This window comes from Zea mays, chromosome 10 (assembly GCF_902167145.1).
Source record: "Zea mays cultivar B73 chromosome 10, Zm-B73-REFERENCE-NAM-5.0, whole genome shotgun sequence".
In the NCBI taxonomy this organism is placed as follows: Eukaryota; Viridiplantae; Streptophyta; class Magnoliopsida; order Poales; family Poaceae; genus Zea; species Zea mays.
This window is the reverse complement of record NC_050105.1, coordinates 68,151,377-68,173,286: the sequence shown is the minus strand read 5'-3', so window position 1 is coordinate 68,173,286 and position 21,910 is coordinate 68,151,377.

The following is a 21,910-nucleotide window of genomic DNA, read 5'->3' as shown; positions in this document are numbered from 1 at the left end:
TGGTGATTCCCCTTGAGTCATTTGATGTTATTTTAGGTATGGATTGGTTAACTCAATATCGCGCAGTCATATCCTGTTTCTGGAAGACAGTGTCTTTGTAGGCGTCGTCGGGTAGGGAGATGGTATTTTTGGGGAGCACTCCGAAGTATGCTCTTTCCTTATTGTCCCAGCTACTTCCGGATCGTCGGACAAGGAAGTCAGGAATTCTTTTTTCTATGATGGTGGAGAGTGAGGCTGCCTTGCGAGTGCAGGACATCCGTGTGGTGTGTGATTATGCCGACGTGTTCTTAGCGGAGCTACCAGGAATTCCACCGGAGCGTGTTGCGGCTTTTGAAATCAAGCTGATTCTGGGTATGCAGCCTATTCATAAGGCCCTGTATCGGATGGCTCCAAAAGAGCATGTTGAGTTGAAGCGGCAATTGGATGATCTGCTTGCTAAGGGTTTCATTAGGCCTAGCAGGTCACCATGGGCTTTTCTGGTGTTATTTGTTGAGAAGAAGGATAAAAGCAAAAGATTATGTGTGGATTATCGTGCTTTAAATCAAGTGACGATCAAGAATAAATATCCGCTACCTCGTATTGATGTTCTCTTTGAACAGCTGAGAGGTACCTAGGTATTCTCTAAGATTGATTTGAGCTCTAGTTATCATCATTTGAGGATTCGTGAGGAGGATATTGAGAAGACAACTTTTAGCACCAAGTATGGGCACTTCGAGTATATCGTCATGTCCTTTGGCTTAACTAATGCCCCTACTGCTTTTATGGAAGCAGTGAATAAGATGTTGCATGAGTTCTTAGATGACTTTATGGTTGTATTTCTTGATGATATTCTGATTTACTCGAAGACAGAGGAAGAGCATGAGGGACATCTTCGTCTCGTTCTGGATGCTCTTAGGAAGAATCAATTCTATGGCAAGTTGAAGAAGTGTGCCTTTTGACATTCTGAAGTTGCTTTTCTGGGTCATGTGATTAATCAGCATGGCATTGCAGTTGATCCCAAGATTGTCGCTGCTGTGGTGGAGTGGAAGAGACCTTCTAGCGTCTCAAAAAAATCAAAGTTTCTTGGGGCTTTCTGGTTATTATCGGCATTTTGTGCCAAACTTTTCCAGCATTACAAACCCATTGACTAAACTTTTGGAGAAATGTGTTCCTTTTGTCTGGACCAATGATTGCGAGGTTAGTTATCAGGCATTGAAGGATGAGTAGGTGAATGCTCCTATTTTAGCCTTGCCTGAGAGTGGTAAGTGTTTCATAGTTTATACAGATGCTTCTCATATTGGCCTTGGTTGTGTGTTGATGTAGGAAAGCAGGGTGATTGCTTATGGCTCTAAGCAGTTGAAGAAACATGAGAGGAATTATCCTACCCATGACCTCGACTTGGTGATTGGTCGCTGTTGTGTTTGCCCTGAAATCGTGGAGGCATTATCTTTATGGTGAGTCTTGTGACATTTACACCGATCATAAGAGTCTCAAGTACATTTTCACTCAGAAAGAGTTGAATTTGAGGCAGCGTCGGTGGCTTGAGTTGATAAAGGATTATGATATGTCAATTCAATATCATCCAGGAAAGGCGAATGTGGTTGCCGATTCACTTAGCAGGACTGGCGTCCCAAAAAGTGGCCATGCCTTTGATTGCAAATCTGGACCATATGGGTGTTGCTTTGTTCTATGTTGGCACCACTAGAGAGGAGACTCAGATGCTCATTCAATCCTCCCTTCTTGATAGAGTGCGTGTGGCACAGCAGTAGCATTGTTTGTTGCAAGAGGCTCGTAAGAGGGTCGGCGATGGTAAACCTCAAGATTTCACTATTGATGAGAATGATTTGGTTTGTTTCAGAGGACGTCTTTGTGTGCCACAGAAATCATATGTGAAGATGGATATATTGAGAGAAGCTCATAAAACTCCTTACACCGTTCACCTTGGCGAAACCAAGATGTATAGAGATTTGAAGCAAAACTTCTGGTGGAAGAGGATGAAGGTTGATGTTTCTACGTATGTGGTAGCCTGTGGGGTGTGCCAGCGTGTGAAGGCTGAAAACAAGAGGCCTGTAGATTTATTGAAGCCTTTGGAAATTCCAGAATGGAAGCGGGAGCATATCACCATGGATTTTGTGGTTGGCTTACCCCGTTCCCCTTGAGGCAAGGATGCTATATGGGTTCTAGTGGATCGCCTAACGAAGTCAGCGCACTTTATTCCCATGAAGACCACAAATTCAGCTTCAGAATTGGTTCCCTTATATATGAAAGAAGTAATAAGGCTTCACAGTGTGCCTAACTCTATTGTTTTAGACCGAGACTCCAAATTTGTATCCAAATTTTGGTAGAGCCTTCACAGTGCTTTGGGTACCAAGCTTTCTCTTAGTGTTGCTTTTCACCCTCAGACCGATGGTCAGCTAGAGCGGACTATTCAGACTTTGGAGGACATGATGCGTGCTTGTGTCCTTTCTTTGAGGGGTAGCTGGGAGGATCATCTCGCCTTGGCTGAGTTCTCTTATAACAATAGCTATTAGGCTAGCATCAAGATGGCACCATATGAGGCCTTATATGGCCGGCGGTGTATTTCCCTTTTATGCTGGGAGACTCTGGGAGAGAGATCTTTGGTCAGTCTTGATTGGTTTAGCAGACATCTAAGAAGGTTCAAGAGATTCGTCAGAATATTATAGCCGCCCAGAGCCGTCAGAAAAGTTATGCTGATGTGAGGAGGCGGGACTTGGAATTTGCAGTGGGTGATCAAGTTCTTCTCAGGGTATCACCTACTAAAGGAGTCGTTCGGTTCAATGTCTCGGGGAAGCTTAGTCCGAGGTACATTGGACCGTTCACTATCTTGGCCCGGGTTGGCAGCTTGGCTTATCACATGCAATTACCAGAATCCATGGTAGGGGTACACCCGGTATTTCATGTCTCTATGTTGAGGAAGTATCTGCAGATCCGGACCATCAAATCGAGTTAGAGCTGATCGTTGTGCAACAAGATCTGACTCTGGAGTGTCGCCCGATGCGTATCTTGGAGTCCTTAGAGTGTGTCATGAGAAGAAGAACAATTAAGTATGTTAAGGTCCTGTGGACTAATCAGTCTGAGTGCGAGGCTACCTAGGAGCTTGAGGAGCAGATGCGACAGAAGTACCCCGAACGTTTTGTTATTGGTGAGTTTTTGTCTTGGCTGATCTTTCATGTGTCGTTTTGTAAAGCCCAAAATTGGTAGAAAAAAAATGATAATAATAAAATAAATAAATAAATAAATATAAGATTGTGCTTTAGGGATTTTTTAAACCTTTTTGTATGTCTCATACTTTTTGAATAATCAATTAAAAGGAAGAAAGCTAGCCAAATAACAAAATAAATAACTTTAGAAATATACATTTCATGCTGGATCTTTATTTGTCATGCAATCAATTTCCATTTTATGGTTGAACCCTGAATCAAATTTGAATTTGAAACAAATTAAGAAAATGGAAAACATAAAATATAAAAGGAAAGAAAAATGTGAGCCTCGGCTTGGGCCCTTTCTGTTTGCCCCGGCCCACTAACCATGCAACCGCGCCAGCCCAATTCCGTGCACTGGCTAACGGCCACCGGTCAGCAGCAGACCCGGTCACACTCTCGGACCCGTGCGCTGTCCCCTCCCTCACGCCCACCATGTGGGGCCAACTCGTCAGAATCTTCATCACCAGACTGGCAACACGGATTCCGTGGGCCGCACTCACCTAATGTCGCTACCAGGAGGAGCTGAGCAACCAGCGCTTCCTCCAACCTCCTGCGCTGGCGCGCCACGCTGTCCGCCGCCAGAATCGCGCGGATCCCGCTGACCGTTCCAACCACCCGGCCAGAATCCCCTTGTAGCAGGAAATTAAGACGACCGAATCATGCGCAATGCCGATCTATGGGGGATTCGATCCCTAGAAACTCATATTTGTTGGCCGCGACTGAATCGTTCGCCATGCAGTCGAGCTCATCTCCGCCTTCCTCTGTCTATATAATCTAGATGCGACTTCTCTCATCTCAGCTTCTTAACCATCGCCACATCATCATCACTGGGTGGAGTCCACGCCGCTGCCATGGAGCTTTGCGTGCGGGGTCGCTTGGGGCAAGGGGATCGGCCTTGGGAGTCGTATGTGAGCGCCGCACCTAGACAGCCCATCTGCTAGCTTGCGGGCGGTGGGGCATGGCCGGAATTTGTCACCTAAAGGTGTAACACCCCGGGCTTTAAGGGACAAAGCCGGGTGCATCTCATACATGCATCAAAGAAGACAATATATATAATAACAGAGTGTATAGAGATAAATGTCACAATATAATCAGAGTACTTATTACATAGCGAAAGTCTTACAAAAATAATATATAAATATAACACGAACTAAGGATCATCCTTGGCGCAAGTCAACTGGGAGACGCCACCTAGATCAAATCGAACTCCTCGATGCGTGGCTCCACTTGAACCACATGTACTTCTCCTAGGGGGTGTGAGACAGAAAGGGTGAGCTCACACATGTTCATCGCTCAACAAGTTGTGGGGAATAATGTGGCATGAACTCACAAAGATGGGAGTTCATGTGATGTGTAAAGCTGATCAACAATAGGGGTTAAAACTGAGCATTGCTTTTAATAAGTCGGTCAAAATTTTATTAGTAATCACTATATGTAAGTAAATACCAAACCATAATAAATAATAATAGAACAAAATTAACAAATGATCCCATGCAATGCATATGACAAATTGAATTTAAGTTCCATAGATTAATCATGTGAGAGTCCTGAGCTGCTCATGACCGTGAGCTCGGCTAGTATACCAGTTTTACACACTGCAGAGGTTGTACCCTTTACCCACAAGCCATGTTTCCCATGTCACCAGGGTTAGCTAGACCCTTAGACACTACCGAGGTGAATGGCTAGGGATCCACTACGAGGCCTTTACAAAGTTCCACTAGCTTCCGAAAACCCGCTACAATTTATGGGAAGAGCACTTGCAAGAATCCCTCGTCTGACCGCCATCGCAGCAAAATCAACCCGAGAACCTCCTTGCATGCAACTCCCCTACTGCCCTTGCTTCTTTCAGGTAAGGTGGTCTTCTACTAGCTTTCCTAATTAGTCAGCCAAGGGCGTCCCATTCCACCCTTGTAGTGGCACGTGTTTCTCAAGTTAAGCTCCATGTTCCAATTAAAGATAATGATCTTGACATGAACATAAATAAAATAATACAATAATTGGAACATGGATATAATGTAATATTAACCCAAAACCATGTAAAGCAATAGCAAAAACTGCCCAAGTGATTCAGGGGTAAACAAGGTAAATAGGATATATAGACTAGGGTGACCTATTGGGTCCCATCAAAATTAAACCTATGCATTGAATAATGATAATAAAGAATATTATTGGGTAACAAAAGTGGATCAAGGGCACAACTTGCCTGGCACTTGAGATTCCAGTTACCAGGGTGATCTTCAAATCCTCGAAACCTCTCGCTAGTCGTAGCAATACAAACAAACATGCTATGGATAAAATTAACACCACACCAAACCAAATATAAGTACAAACTGAATAATAATAATGTACGCGTTGCTACGAGATCGCGGGATCGAAAACTACTAAGATCAGAGTCATGATTAAGGAGTTATGATTTTATAGAAGATCTATGTGATTAAAATATTAGACTATTATAAATTGGTTACTATAAATCATATGAGAGAATATCTTATAAATAATTAATTCACTTTGATCTAAGTTATAATTTGACCATAGATCATATTTTAGTAAATTATAATGATAAGCAAATTAACAAGACTAACCAACCTAAGTTAAATAAAGATCTAATTATAAAAGAATGGGACATGGTATAATAAATGTTGTTATTGCATAATAAATATTTATACGAGACTAACACAACTTGAACGGATCAAATCAGAGTTACGATTATCGAGTTATGTTTTTCTGAACTTTTAGGTGATTAAATATAGAACAAAATAAGTGCATTATTTTAATCTATATTTCATGACAAAATGAGGTTACCTGATGATAAACAATATTACTATGAGTTTAATGCAATTGGAACGGACCAAAAAAGGAGTTAAATTCATCAAGATATGAATTTCCTAAGATTGGGAACACTATTTTTCTACACCAAAATGATTTCTGGATTTAATTTAATTTATTTCTTAATTATCTGGGCTACAGCCATGAATACAGAAGAACCTAGGGTTTAGAATCAAAGAATCCATGGCCTCCCTGTTATGAATTTTGCCCACATGTGGACGGCGGGTGTATTCACTAAAACGTGAGGGGCTCGTTTGCAAATGGTGCTGGCCAAAAGGGTATTTGTGATTCTCGGCCACTGGATTAGATCTGAGGGCTGACAACAGTTTGCCCTCCCAACGAAGCTACGTGCGATGACTACCCTTGGATCAAGATCCGATGGACCAGAGTTAATAAAGTCCGAAACTCCCACAGCCCCACGATCAGACATCTACGGTCTCACTTGACTCAGACGAAACGGTATCCGTTTTCTAATCCTAGCCGTCGATGATCGATCCGACGACCCCTATCCCCTCACCTTTGTCCCGAGCCGAGGCGGCGGCGCCGCCCCACGGCCACGGCGGATCCCCGCCGGAGTGCACCATTCTGGCCCCCAGCTGCCTGACCTCCCACGAATCTGGGTGTAGTAAAGGGAGAAGGCAACGGTGAACGCGACAGAGAGGTTATTTACCAGATACGAACAACGTAGAGCCACGACCACGGTATCGCACAGCATCATGGCGGACGGGTCGCACCGGTGAGCAATCACAGATCCAAGGGCCCGTAATTCGTTTTTGCCCGAGGTGCTACGCAAAGCATAGGGGAAAACGATGACTCGGCGGAGATTCTTACATTGATTGGTGCAGGCAAGAGCTTCGTCCGCGGCGCACCGAGGATTCCGCCATGGTTGTGGATTCCGACGAGAAATCTGGGTTGCCTAGGGTAAAATCCTCAACGGTAACCCCCCCCCCCCCCCCACCCGCCATGACGAAGGTCCTCCCGGCACCCACGTGGACCCGACTAATGGCATCGGTAAGGAATGACGTCGACGGTCATCTCCTCGCGGCATTCACTCTCTCCTCTACCAATTTTGGCTACGGCGTTTCCGCATTTCTCCTTGTGGCGATGGAAGGGGAGATGGCTAAGGGGAAAACAGGAGGGTCCTTGGTCCGCTTTTGAAGCTGAGATGGGACGTAGTCGACAGTCGTGGTGAGCGGAGATAACGCGAGCTCAATGACTCACCCGTGACGCGCGGCGAGGAAGAGGAACAGGAAACGTGGGTCCCAGCCGCCAGCGAGACACAAAGAAAGTCGGTAAACGCGCGCACAGTCGTGTTTTTCTTCCTTTTCTTTTCTTCTTTCTTCTTTTTCTCTTCTAATTTCTTTTCCTTTTTGCTTTTAGAATTCAAATTTGAATTCAGTTTTAACTGTGAGCATATACTCATTAAGTGTACAAATTGTATATACTAATATGAGAAGGACTTCATGCTTTTATAAATTTATTTCTCTAGTGTAAGAATAATATATATTTTTTATATACTTATTTTTATCCTCATTTTCTGTTTTTGAATTTAGGTTTCCATTCAAACCCAAGATAAAGTTTAAGAATTCAAATTTAATACGCACTCAAATAAATCATGATGCAATAGATATTTATTTTTTTAATTTATTTATTTGTTTGGTAGATGTTTGAAATATGAACACACTCATAATGTTTCTCTTTGGGAAAAATAGTATTTTGAATGTGGGACAAGAATTAAAAGAATATTCATTATCTATTTATTTTGAAAGAAGGTATTATACAATTTAAGGGCTCTTTAATTGTTTTAAGAGTATGTATAATTTATAAGGAGAACAATTCAATGGGGTATCTCACTTTACTATTTTATTTATTTATTTATTTATTTATTCCTATACAAATTTTAGGGCTTTACAGAAGGTCGCCTCCGTGCCCGATGCCGCTGTACACCGTGGTCCGGCTTCACTGCAACATCATCGCTGGTAAGACGCCCAGGACTGTGTCCGCTCTCATCCCTGCTTTATGTAGCATTCGTATAATCAGAGTTTGAGCAATCGGGCGCATGGATGGTGAGGTCCGGTGAGCGGTGCCGGCACGGTGCAGGGGCACGGCCGCGTCCAGCTGCTTTGGTGGAGAAGATGGTGTGGGTTGAATCAGAGACCGTTAGATCTGTGAGGAACGGTGTGGATCTGGTCAAAGCTACCGTTTCGGGGCGAGTGATGCTCGACCGTTGAATCGCGGATGCAGGGGTGGGAACAGATCGCACACACATTAAATCTTGGCCCTTGATATTGAATCCTACGGTCCACATCGCATGCTGGCTCACTCAAAGGCTGGGGCAAATCTGGACCCTCGGATCCGGATCAGATGTCTCTAGGCGACTGAAACCCCCTTTATCCATGGTTGAATTGCAAAAGAAACCCTGTGGAACTTAAAAACTAACCCACCATCCCTCAATCGTAAGAATATTTCATAGTTAAGTCCCTGGAATTAGCAGAAGAGCCCTTAGAAGTATTATTTAGGGATAAATTTAATAGTAAAATACCTACAACCTTATTTAATTCATATCTCATCCGTTTTAACTCCAAATTGATCCGTTCGAGTTTCATTAATTTTTTTTAATACTATTTATCTCCTAGTACCTTTGTTTAGCCATGAAACTTAATATAAAATTATTCGGTTGAATTACTCTATTATAGGTACTAAATAACTCTAGAAATTCATAATTTCTTTATTCTAACTACGACTTGATCCATTCAAATTGCGTTAGCTTCATAAAAATATTGTCTATGCAGTGGCAACATAAACTGTACCATAGGACATATTTTTTATAATTAGATATTTGTTTAGCCTATGTTGAGTAGATTATGCCTTTTAACGAAAGTTAAACTAGACCACGATAATGATTTGACTATAATATGATTTCTAAACAAGTTATAATCTGGATTAAAGTTTACTTAACTATTTGGAGTATATTTTCTCATATGATGTATATTAACCAATTTATAATATAGTCTAACATTTACATCACATTTATCTTCCATAAATCATAACCCCTTAACCATAACTCCGAATTTAGTGGTTTTCGATCCTACGATCTCGTAGCGACGCGTAGATCATTATTATACACTTTATTCTTATGTTTGGTGTGATGTTAATTTTGTCTATACCATGTTTGTTTGTATTGCTATGACTAGCGTGAGGTCATGAGTCACCTGAGGATCATCCTGGTACCTAGAATCTCAAGTCCCAATCAAGTTGTGCCCTTGAACACTTCTTTTTACCCAGTCATGTTCTGATTAATCATAATGATCTGCATAGGTTAATTTTGATGGGACCCAATAGGTTACCCTAGTTTGATTATCTTTATACCTTGTTTGCCACTAAATTTTTTGGGTAGTACCTACTATTGCTTTATGTGGTTTTGGGTATAGAGATACATTTTATTCATGATTATACTTTTATTATCAGTTGTTATTTACAGTTCATGATAATATCATTGTGTTAATTGGAACATGGAGAACCACCCGGGAAAACTGTGCTACCACAAGGGTGGAATGGGACGCCCTTGGCTGACTAACTAGGAAAGCTAGTGGAGGACTACCTTACCTGAAAGGGGCAAGGGCAGTAGGGGAGTGGTCAGTGTATGGAGGTCCTCGGGTTGATTTTTGCTGTGATGGCGATCAGACGAGGGATTCCTGCATTGGAGCTTCCTATAAACTGTAGTGGGTTTTCTGAAGCTAGTGGAACTTTGTAAAGGCCTCGTAGTGTTACCCTGCCTCGCCTCCTCGGTAGAGGTGTATGGGATTGGCCGTCTCTTGCCAGATGGGTAACATGACTTGTGGGTAAAGATGCGCAACCTCTGTAGAGTGTAAAACTTGTATACTAGCCGTGCTCACGGTCATGAGCAGCTCGGACACTCACATGATTAATTTATGGAACTAAATTTAATTTGTCATATGCATTGCATCGCAGGTGTTGTTATTATTTTTTCTACTACTTAATTGGGTTGGTATTTACTTATACTTAGTAATTGCTAATAAAATTTTGACCAATTTTAAAAGCAATGCTCAGCTTCAACCATCCTCTTCAGTAAGCCTTACACTTCATGAGCTCCCACTTTGGCGAGTTCATGCACATTATTCCCCACAACTTGTTGAGCTATGAACGTATGTAAGCTCAATCTTGCTGTCTCACACCCCCCCATAGGTCAAGAACTGGTACCACAGGATGAGGCTCTTGGAGGATGCTGTGACGAGTTCGTGAGAGGTATAGGCTGTCGTCTCCTAGTCAACTTTAGCTTGCTGGACCGTTGTCTCCTTATAATATAATTATTTATTTTTTTGTACAAAACTCCTATTTATAGTAAAGATGTGACATTCGATCCTGTGCCATGATTCATCATATGTGTGAGACTTGGTCCCAGCACACCTGGTGATTATGTTCACGCCCGGGTCTTGGTGCCCCAAAATCCGGGTGTGACAAAAGTGGTATCAGAGCAATGTTGACTGTAAGACGAAACCTAGATAGAACTGGACAACCCTTACTTACTTACCTCTGCTACTCTGATTCTTTCTAAACTTTTCTCAATCTTTTCTCATCTATTTCCGCTTAACTCTGATTATTCTTACCTTTTCTTTTTAAAGACAAAATGTGGATTTCACACTTTGAAATCATGTGCCTAATGTGACTTTTAGGAATAGGAGACCTAATCTTAGGAACAAAAACAAAACTATTTTGTTTATAAGTATTTGTGCTCTTGAATGTTTGTTCTTATGATACTTGCCTGATTTGGATCTTTGATTGAGTGTGATGGGTTGTGGGATAATGTCCACAATTACATCTGCATATACATATAGACGTAAATATAAATAAATAAAATTCATAAGAAAAAAAATCTAGATTATCCTCCATTAAAGTGTATCTATTTTAGATAGAATCCTTTAAGTTGAAAAAAAATCTATCTTACCCTAATAGATTCATCTTATGTTAAGAAAAACAAATTATCTTATCCTCATAAATTATTATAAGATAAACTAGACCAACTCAGAATATCCCCCACTAAAATATATTAAACTTAATAGATCTATCTTATCTTAAAAGATACTCTATTACCTTAGTAGACTCATCTTATCTTGAAAGGTTCTCTCTTATCTTAATAGATCCATCTTTTGGCACTTGCCCTCCTGAGCAAGTTGATCCAACGGGAGAGTGAAAAAGATGCAGGTACGGTTTAACTCGAGATGCCAATAGCTCTGTTAATCTCGCCTCTCAAGGGCACTGTACGGGGGTATTTAAAGGTGCCCGAGCGCCCAACGTCCCGGTGTAAGGATGCTTATACCCTCAGACACCTGGATTCTCCGCAGAATATTCCCATAAAGGAGGGTTACAAATTGTCATTACAGAAAAGCTATTACAAATCGGGTCCGTAACACGCCTGTCCGTGCGGGGCCTGTTACGATGGGCCAAATCCCACGTGGGCCTCCAGGTAGGACCGAGGATGCGGGATGGAGAGACTTTGTCGTAGGCCTTCGCCTTGTAGTGAAGAGGACGAAGGGTGGGCCGCGCCGGTCATCTTGCCTCCATCAGTGCAGCGAGTTGACGAAGGCCTGGAGCAAAGGGTGGCATCTTCGCCTTCGCCCCAACATTTGCCCTCCGAGGGACTAGTTCGACTGAGTCATCTGGTGCTGAAGACGTCGCTAGATGGTGGAGACGCTGCCCTCGCTCGAAGTGGTTCCGCGGGGATTTTTGATGTGACCGTTGACGGACGTGGTACTGTTGGACTGCGGGCTTCCCGAAGCGTCGCACCCTGTGTATAAAAAAGGGGGGCGGCACGACTCAGGCTCTGTTACCTTTCTGTGCGCTGCAAAACCCTAGCATTTTGAAACCGGCCGCCCGCTCGTCTGCCCTCCTTGCTCCTGTTTGCCGGAGAACTGGCCCGTGTCCAGCAAACCGCGTGCCACCGCCGACGGTATGTAGCCATGTCGTCTTCTTCTCCATCCGTTGCAAATACGCCGTTGGGCGAATCGTCGTCCGAGGGTACCTTCGGTGATTTAGCGGCGGTGGAGCTGCACCTGGGCCACATGGTGGAGTTCGGTGTTTCGAGGATCTCCTCGGTTCGCGTGCAAGACATGCAGCGGTTGGGTTATTTTGGGAATGGAGTTGGACGTGTGCCGGGGGCGGAAGAGATTCCTGAGTCGGAGGGTGAGATGGTTGTGTTTGAGGCGTTTTTCACCGCTGGCCTTCGCCTGCCTGCACATCGTTTTGTGGCAGAGGTCTTGCAGAGAATTGAGGTCCAGGTCCACCAATTGACACCTAACGCCGTGGTGGCCCTGGCGAAGTATGTCTGGGCAACGACTTCTTATGGCAGTCGGCCTTCCGTAGAGGTCTTCGCCAAGAATTAATGTCTGCATTGGCAGAAAAGAAAGATTGGAGACAAGATTGCACAGTTTGGATTGTGCACGTTTACGTCGAGGACCGGAAAGACTTCGATGAAAGTCATGGAGTTGGTTCCCTACGCTCGTAATAAATGGGGCAACTAGTGGGATTTCTAGTTTTATGTTTCCGAGAGCGAAGTTGAAGACCTCCTAGGGCTTCATGTGGCCGTGATGTGCTCTCACTATTATGTGGAGTATCCACAATTCGAGGTGGCGGAGGATGATGAGGACGAGGGGGGCCCTTCGGTACGCTGCCCGTATGAGCAGTGGGCATGATTTGGTTTAAGAGTTCATTGGTTATGGAGTGTGGCCCCTGGCACATGGCTGGGCGCTGGGTGAAGTATGCCCTCGCAAGATGCCTTCTTTGGGTCAGCAGGTGGTACAGAGTCCAGCCTTCTCCTTGGATCTGCGCGGTCGAGACCCGGTCGCGTTCGTGCGTGAAGTGGAGGACGGTGCGGCGAGGATTGTGGGGCGCTATGTGCCGAGGACAGAGGGTCTACGGAGTTGGGATATCCGGGGGTCCAATGTTCGATTGAATTGGGTCTTTGAATTAAACTGCTTGCCATACGGTGGCTATCCCGGGGATGACTCTGCCACGAACGTCGACCGCCACGGTAAGAAGCCAGTGGCCGTGACTGAGGAAGGCCCTTCGCAGGAGGCTGCCCCAGCCACTAAGAAGAGAAAAATAGGTACTGCAGTGGGGGGAGTGGGGGTCTCTGAACGTTTTTCCATGGAGTTCATGGGGACTTGCGCTACCCTCGGGGGAAGGATGTCTTCGCCCGAGCTCCGGGAGTCTTCGGCGCGAATGCTGAAGGTTACCGGGGGTCGATGGCCAAAGAATGTTCTGATCCCTCGCGCGGCTGGCGAAGACATGTTTACGTCTCGTATGGCTCGTGACTTGATGATTTTTCCTTACGGACGGAATATTCCTGCTGTTGTACCAGTAGTGATGGAGAAGGATCGACAAGACACTGCGCAGAAACGCCAAGCGGTCGTTAGGATCGGAGATCCTTTCCATGAAGCGAAGAAGGCGTGGGGGGTGCCAAGTCTGCCGCCCCCAGCAGCAGCAAGCTAGCGCCGGCTGCGAAGCCAGCTGCCCCTGGGCCGAGGAAGTCTTCGGCGGGTGCGAAGGCTGCTGCTTCTAGTGCGGGCAAGTCACCCTCGGGCGAGCCCGCCAAGGGGCGAAAGGTGCCCTCCTCGGCGCGTGCTGGCGAGGAGGGGGCGCGTGTTGCCGACTTCGACACAGACATCAGTGTGTCAGATTATCTTGGTGGTAAGTTTTTTTGTTGTGGTTTTTTACCAATATCATGGTGCAGGTTCTGAAATGGGGCAACTGCCTCTTGTCCCGACTTCGGTGGCGGCCCCTTCATCGACGACAGTGGATGGGGCGAAGGGTGTTCTGCGGGACCCGTGGTCCACCTTCTGCGCGAGCGGCGAGATATCCTCGGCCGCCGTTGCTAAGGAAGTGGCGGGTTCCGTGTCCCAGTAGCTGAGGTGAGCGTCGCAGCAGCTGCAGCATGTAAGTCGTGTTGGACCTCGCTAGTTTGTTGTTTTTATGAGGTTGCGAGTCTCATGGTTTTTTGTGTTAGGCGGCCGACTTCACCGACCGTGTCGCGTCAGGTGCTCTGACTATGGAGTTTGCTGCCGAAGTCGAGCGTCTCCGGGCACAGCATGCGGATGCTGTTCGGGAGAAGTCGGCTGCCGAAAGCAAAAACCGAAGGCTGACGGAGAAGTTGGCCGCAATGGAGGCCCAGAGGGGGGAGCTCCGGCGCCAGCTGGTGGAGGAGAGGAGGGAGGCGAACAAGGCCATTGCTGATGCGCAGGCTGCGCAGGCCGATGCCAAGCTTGCGCGGGCAGAAAAAAGTCTCGCCTGCCAACACGTTGAGGACTTGGAGGCAAGGCTCAACAGCCTGCGCAACTGCTTGGATAAAGTCGAGGCCTCGACGCGCGTGGAGGTCGAGCGGACGCATTCGCAGTTCGTGGACGCGTACCGGGAGCTGGGTGCGCGGACCGCCGCCTTCGACGCACCAGGCCAAGAGATGGGCCTCTGCTTCCTAGAGTGGTTATAGGAGGAGTTGGCGGTGCTCCCGACCATCGCGATGGGCCTCATGTCCTTTGCCTCCCTCGTCACCTGCGAGGGGGTCGTGAATGCTTTGTCCCGCGAGGGGTGCGGGCATTTCGAGGTCTTCGACCAATCAGACGAGAACTTCGAACGTGCAATCTTCCAGGTCGAAGGCCCGGTGCTTAAGCAGTCGGCGGGGGCGCTCTTCGACAGGATGTGGGCTCCGCACGGCCGAGAGGTGGTCCGGGAGAGGTCCAACCGGGCGATTGATCAGGTAAGGGCTCATTTGCGCGGCTATATGTGTATGGGTGGTTTTGCTGAATGTGCTATTACTGCAGATGGCACATGCCGAAGAGGTCGAAGACCTCGGTGATATGGACAGCACGCTGCCCGAGGCCTCGCTGCCCGAGGCCTCGGGGGTGGAGCTGGCGCCGCCGTCTGATGCGGGCAAGGGCCCCTCGTCGACCCCCGCGCCGACTAGAGATGGCAAAGACCCCGCGCCAGCCCCCGCGCCAACGGGCGAGGACGCCCCGAAGGCGGTGGACGAACCGGCTGCCGAAGACCCCGAAGACTTTGATTATGCGCACTTATTCTGCTGTTCTGGCTACACCCATAGGCGACTTTTGCGTGGAGTGTCTTTTGGAAAATACTTCGATTGTGCGCACTTATTGTGCTATTCCGGCTGCACCCTTAGGCGACTTCTGCGTGGAGTGCCTTTTGGAAAAGACTTCGATTGTGCGCACTTATTGTGCTATTCCGGCTGCACCCTTAGGCGACTTTTGCGCGGAGTGCCTTTTGGAAAAGACTTCGATTGTGCGCACTTATTGTGCTATTCCGGCTGCACCCTTAGGCGACTTTTGCGCAGAGTGTCGCACGCGAGGGTAGTCTGCGCTGCCTCTCACGGTGACTTCGGAATGGTCGAATGCCGAAGACCGTCGATGCGGTCTTTTTCGACATGCTGTATCTGAGTTTTTGCGGGGGATTTTTGCAGGTATATTACATGGCTCCGCCTCGTTAAAAACCTCACCCCCAGGAGGAAAAGAGTGCGGGCCGGAATAGTACTGTTTGATGAATTACAAGGGCATGTAGGCCCTGAGGATTTACATAAAAAATTTGCGGAGATTGTCAATATTCCAAGAGTGGTCTAGGTCCTCGCCGGATGGTGTTGTTAGCCTGTAAGCGCTGGGGACGCCTTTGACTTGATGATGAACGGACCCTCCCACTTTGGTTCCAGCTTGCCCCGTGACTCTGTCCGGGTGGTTCGGACAAGTACGAGGTCTCCTTTGCTGAATTCTCTTGGGACGACTGCGTGGTCGCGCCAGGCCTTCGTTTGGGCTTGGTATTTGTTGAGGGCATGCAGGGCGAAGATGCGGTCTCCGTCGATGAGGTCTTTGGACGTTGACTCATCTACGTCGAGGACGGCTGATGCACTTGTGACCCGTGCTTTATTTCCTGCGGGGTCATGGCCTCCGATCCATACAGTAGACGAAAAGGGGTGAATCCAGTCGCCCGGCATTCAGTCGTGTTTAGCACCCAGACTGCTTCAGGTAGAAGGTCGGCCCATTTACCCTTGCTGTCGTCGATTAGCCTTTTCTTGATAGCAGCAAAAATCTTGCTGTTGGCACGCTCGACGACGCCGTTAGATTGCGGGTGATATACTGAGGCGAAGGCAAGCTTGGTGCCGATGGAGAAGCAGAAGTCCCTGAAGTCCTGGCTATCAAACTATTTGCCATTATCAACTGTGAGCTCGGACGGGACTCCGAACCGGCAAACAATGTTTTGCCAGAAGAATTTCTGGGCAGTCTTTGACGTTACTGTGGATACAGCCCTTGCCTCGATCCACTTGGTAAAATACTCGACGGCGACGAAGGCGAACTTGAGGTTCCCTTGAGCCGTGGGTAGTGGCCTGACAATATCCAGCCCCCAGCGTTGAAGTGGCCATGTGTGGGCAATCAGCTTTGTGAATTGCGAAGGGTTGCCCGAACGGGGAGAAAACTTCTGGCAGGCTTCGCACAACCTCGTGACTCGGTCTGCGGCGCAGATTATAGCAGACCAGTAGAACCCTTGATGGATCACCTTGGCAGCGAGGGCCCTAGGCCTCGAGTGAGAGCCACAAGTTCTGTTGTGGACTTTGCACAGGATCTGGATGCCTTCGGTTTCGGTGACACATTTAAGCATAGGTTGACTGACCCCCTTCTTGTATAGCTGGCCCTCAATGATTGCGAAGTCCCAGCTTTGGTGCTTGAGGCGCTTGGCCTCGTTGACATCGTTTGGATGATAATATCCTTGCAGGAACAGGGTTATCGGGGCCCGCCAATCTTCGGTCATGATGAGGTTGACTATGCGATGGCCCTCGGTGTCATTGGTTATTTGTAGACCCTCTAGAGTACGAACGGTTGGCGTGCCGATGATGTGGTAGAACACGTCGGAGGGCAAGTCTTCGCCTCTGGCAGCTGCTTTGGCCAATGCGTCGGCCTCCTCGTTCTTGGCTCGGTCCACATGCTGCAAGGTGAAACCCTTGAATTGTCTCTCAAGACTGTGAACAGCCGTGAGATACTGCATGAGTACGGGGTCTTTTGCTAAATATTCTTTTTCGACCTGACTGGCAACCACTTTGGAATCTGTCTTGATTATGCAGGTGGTGACACCAAGCACTCTTAGCTTGCGAAGACCCAGGATGACGGCTTCGTATTCTACTACGTTGTTGGTGCATCTGTCGGACTCCAAAGCAAAGCTGAGGCATGCTGCATATCTGTGTTTGACCCCTGTGGGTGATGTGATGACTGCAGCCACGCCTGCCCCCGCATGGCACCATGCGTCGTCACAGTGGATGGTCCACACTTTATCTGCAGGCTCGTCCTGCTGCGCCACTGGCCCTGTCCAGTCAACGATGAAGTCTGCCAGGACCTATGACTTGATTGTTGTCCTGGGTTCGAAGACGATATGGTAACCGGAGAGCTCGGTTGCCCATTTGGCAATCCGGACAGACGCCTCCGGGTTGCGGAACAGCTCTCCCAGACCCTGTCTGAGGTGACCTGCACCTTGAATGCTTCAAAGTAATGGCGCAGCTTGCGTGATGCCATGACGACTGCGTAGGAGATTTTTTCCAACTCGGTCATGTTACACTTGGAGGCCGTGAGGACCTCGAAGACGTAGTAGACTAGACACTGCCGGGTCGTGCCCTCCCTGTTTTGCTCTTGGACTAGGGCTGCGCTGACTGCATATGGTGAGGCGGCGATGTAGAGCAGAAGCGGCAACGAAGGGTCTGGACTGGTGAGAATGGTCAAGTCTGAGAGGTGCTGCTTGAGTGATGCGAAGGCTGCCGCCTGCTCTGGTCCCAATGCAAAATCCTTCGCACCACGCAGTGTCTTGAGGAAGGGTAGACTCCGCTCGACGGACTTGGAGATGAATCTGTTCAGAGCGGCCAATCTGCCTGTTAGACGTTGGACGTCTCTGGTTGACTACGGGGGTGTCATGTGGATTATTGCCTGGATCTTGGTTGGGTTGGCCTCGATCCCGCAGTGTGACACCAGATAGCCCAGTATCATCCCCTGGCGGACCCCAAAGACGCACTTCTCGAGGTTGAGGCGAAGTCGTGCGTCCCTCATGTTTGCGAATGTCTCCGCGAGGTCGGCCAGGTGATCCTCCTTATTTTTGCTGGCGACGACGATGTCGTCCACATACGTGAAAATGTTCTGGCCTACTTGGCTCTCGAGCACCATCTTGGTGAGGCGAGAGAAGGTTGATCCAGCGTTCTTGAGTCCCTCCGGCATTCTGATGAAGCAGTATGTGTCAAAGGGTGTGATGAAACTGGTACTAGCCTTGTCTTCCTCCTTCATATATATTTGGTGGTAGCCGGAGATGCAGTCGAGGAGTGACATGACTTCGCTTCCGGTCGCACTATCGACTATCTTGTCGATCCGTGGCAGCGGGAAATTATCCTTGGGGCAGGCCTTGTTGAGGCTGGTGAAAGCGATGCACATCCGCCACTTGTCGCTCTTCTTCTGCACCATGACTACGTTGGACAGCCACGTAGGGTAGGCGACTGGCTCGATGAAATTGGCCTCTAGCAGGCGGTGTACTTCGGCTTTGGCAACTTCTGTTTTTTCATCGGTCATTTTGCGCAACCGCTGCTTCTTTGGCGCACCGAAGGGTCGATGCCCAGACTGTGCTCGATGATGGTGCGACTGACTCCGACTAGGTCGAGGGCGGACCAGGTGAAGACGTCCTTAGTTCGGGAGAGACAGGAGATGAGTTTCTCCTCCTCCTGCGAAGTCAGGTCTTCGCTTATGATGACTGTTTGCTTTGGCGTTGCTGAGTCAAGGGGAACCGTCTTCGTTCCGTCGTTGCTTTGCAGCTGTGCCTTTTCATGTTCGTTGGTGGCTGGGCGGGTAGCCTCGAGGACTTCGCGCTGCGCCGTGAGGCAGTTTACGTTCCGTTGACCAGGAACGAAGTCTCTCTCAATGTTACGCGTAGCCTGCTGGTTCCCGTACACTTCTATTATGCCTTGTGGACCCGAAATTTTCATGCAGAGGTATAATCCATGGATGGCCGCTTCAAATTTGTTGATAGAGCCCCGACCCATTATGGCGTTGTAGGGGTAGACCATGTCCACGATGTCAAAGGTGACCTGTTCGCTTCGTGCATTGGGTGCTACGCCGAAGGACAGGGGTAGCTCTATCTTGCCCACCGGGAAGGTGCCCTTGCCGCCGAAGCCGTAAAGGGGGTTGTCCGAAGGCTTGAGCAAGCTGTGGCTGATGCCCATGCGGTCGAAGGCGTGGAGGAAGATGATGTCTGCTTGGCTGCCATTGTAAACTAAGACTTTGTGCAGGTCCCAGCCTGCCACACTGCAGTTGATTACCATGGCGTCACAGCGGGGTGCGCTGCGCAGATCAACATCTCTGGCGTCGAAGGTTAGAGGCACATGTGACCACTTCGTTTGCACGATTGGACCGGTGATGGCGACATGGTTGATGCTTCGGTAGTGGTCCCTCTTTTGTCGCTTCGTGTCGAAGTCGACGCTGGACCCTCCAGTTATCATGTGAATGACTCCGCGATACGGCTGATCAGCGAAGTCTTCCTGTTTTGGTGCTTGGGGGTGATTTTGGTGGTGGATGTTTTGTTGATGCGGAGGCGGGGGCGAGGGTGGTAGGACTTGTACCTCCTGGTGGTGTTGATATGCGTGGTTGGGTAGATGTTGGGCAGGGCCGTGGTTGTATGGTTGTGGGTGGTGGTGTTGATATGTGTGTGCGACAACTCTTGGGTTGTCAGCGGGTTGTGCCCGAGATATCATGTCCCTGGTGGCCTTCGTTTCCGGGCAATCCTTGGTTGGGTGCGCGCAGTCTTCGTCGTGAAACAGGCAGTAATATCTGCGCGGCTGCTGCGCCCATCCCTGGCCCCAACCATGAGTGCCATTGCCGTGGCCCTGGGGGGATAATCTTGGCGGCGAGGGGCTTCGCCGGCGGGGTGTTGATTAGCAATGTTATGCACCTGCTGCTGACTGCGGCTATCCCGACCAGAGTCTGACTGCGAAGGTCTTGTCCATGTTCGGTTGGACTGTGGAGGGTCCTTGGGCTTTCTTTGAGACTCGACCTTGCGCTGGTGGAGCTCTTCGGATCTGGCGTACTTTTCAAACAACTGATAGAGCTCCTGGAGGTTTCTGGGTGGGTCTCTGATGCAGTGACTGTACAGGACGCCAGCCCGAAGGCCACTGATGGCATAGTGTATGGCAATTTGGTCGTCGACTGAGGGCAGTTGTGACTTGAGAGTCAGGAACTTGCGGTAGTACTCCCACAAGGTTTCTTTCTCTTGCTGCTTGTAGAGTGACAGCTCGGCCAAGGCATCGGTGTCGGGGAAGTACCCCTGAAAGTTTAGCAGAAACTTGTCCCGGAGACTTCTCCAGGAGTCGATGGACAATGGGGGCAACCTGGTGTACCAGGTCAAGGCCGGACCCTCGAGGGCGATGATGAAAGACTTGGCCATCATGGCGTCGTCCCCTCCGGATGATGTGACGGCGACTTGATAGCTCATGATGTATTGTGCTGGGTCAGTGCTGCCATTGTACTTGGGTTAGGTCCCTGCCCTGAAGTTGGCGGGCCATGGTGAGACTTGCAGTTGCGGTGCCAGAGGGCTTCACTCATCGAGGTAGTTGATGCCCTGGAAAGCTGCTGCGTGCGGGACGAAGGGTCCGCACTGGGGAAAGAATAAGTCTCCGACCGGCGCACGCTGTTGGAGGGGTGGGTCGTGCTGCAGATCGTGTTGGCCTTCGCGCTGCATGAGTGCAATCTCCAATTCGAGTTCTCGAGCCCTCTGCTCCTCGTCTCATATCATCTGGCGCACCTTGGCTTGCACGGAGACACGTTGGCGCTTGGCCTCGAGGATCTCTTTCTGCTTCTGGAGGTTGCGGTTCTTGAGGCACAGGGCCCAAAGCTGTAGCTGCTCTTCTGCTGAGACGCCGATGACTTCGCCGTCCTCTATTGTGTCGTCGCCCTCTAGCGGAGTGAAGCCTAGGGGTGGTACTTGTGGTTGCCCTCCGGAGCTGTAGGTGCGGAGGGTGCCTTCGGGAGTGTGTTGATCGTTGCGCTGTCTCTTACTATGTGCTTCGTCTTCGCTAGCTTCTTGGTGGGTGTTGTCTACGAGGGCCTTGCCCTTTTTCTCATCTAGCAGTGCTGCCTTCGCTGCTTCGTCGACGGAGGGGGCTGCCTTGGAACTAGCTCTTTTGGGTGCCATCGCGGGTTGTTTGTTCGTAGCACGAACGGTGGGCGCCAAATGTTGGCACTTGCCCTCATGAGCAAGTTGATCCAACGGTAGAGTGAAAAAGACGCAGGTACGGTTTAACTCGAGATGGCAATTGCTCTGTTAATCTTGCCTCTCAAGGGCACTGTACGAGGGTATTTATAGGTGCCCGAGTGCCCAATGTCCCGATGTAAGGATGCCTATGCCCTCAGACATCTGGATTATCCCCAGAATATTCCCATAAAGGAGGGTTACAAACTATCATTATAGAAAAGCTATTACAAATCGGGTCTGTAACACGCCTGTCCGTGCGGGGCCTGTTACGATGGGTCGAATCCCATGTGGGCCTCTAGGTAGGACCGAGGACGCGGGATGGAGAGACTTCGTCGTAGGCCTTCGCCTTGCAGTGAAGAGGACGAAGGGTGGGTCGCGCCGGTCATCTTGCCTCCGTCGTTGCAGCGAGTTGACGAAGGCCGGGAGCGAAGGGTGGCGTCTTCGCCTTCACCCCAACACCATCTTATCTCGAAAAGATTTTATCTCACCCTAACAGATCTAACTTATCTCAAAAGATTCTAACATATCCATCCTACCCTAGTAGATATATCCAACCTAAACCAGTCTAATCTAGTCATATTCAGTCTAATCTAGAT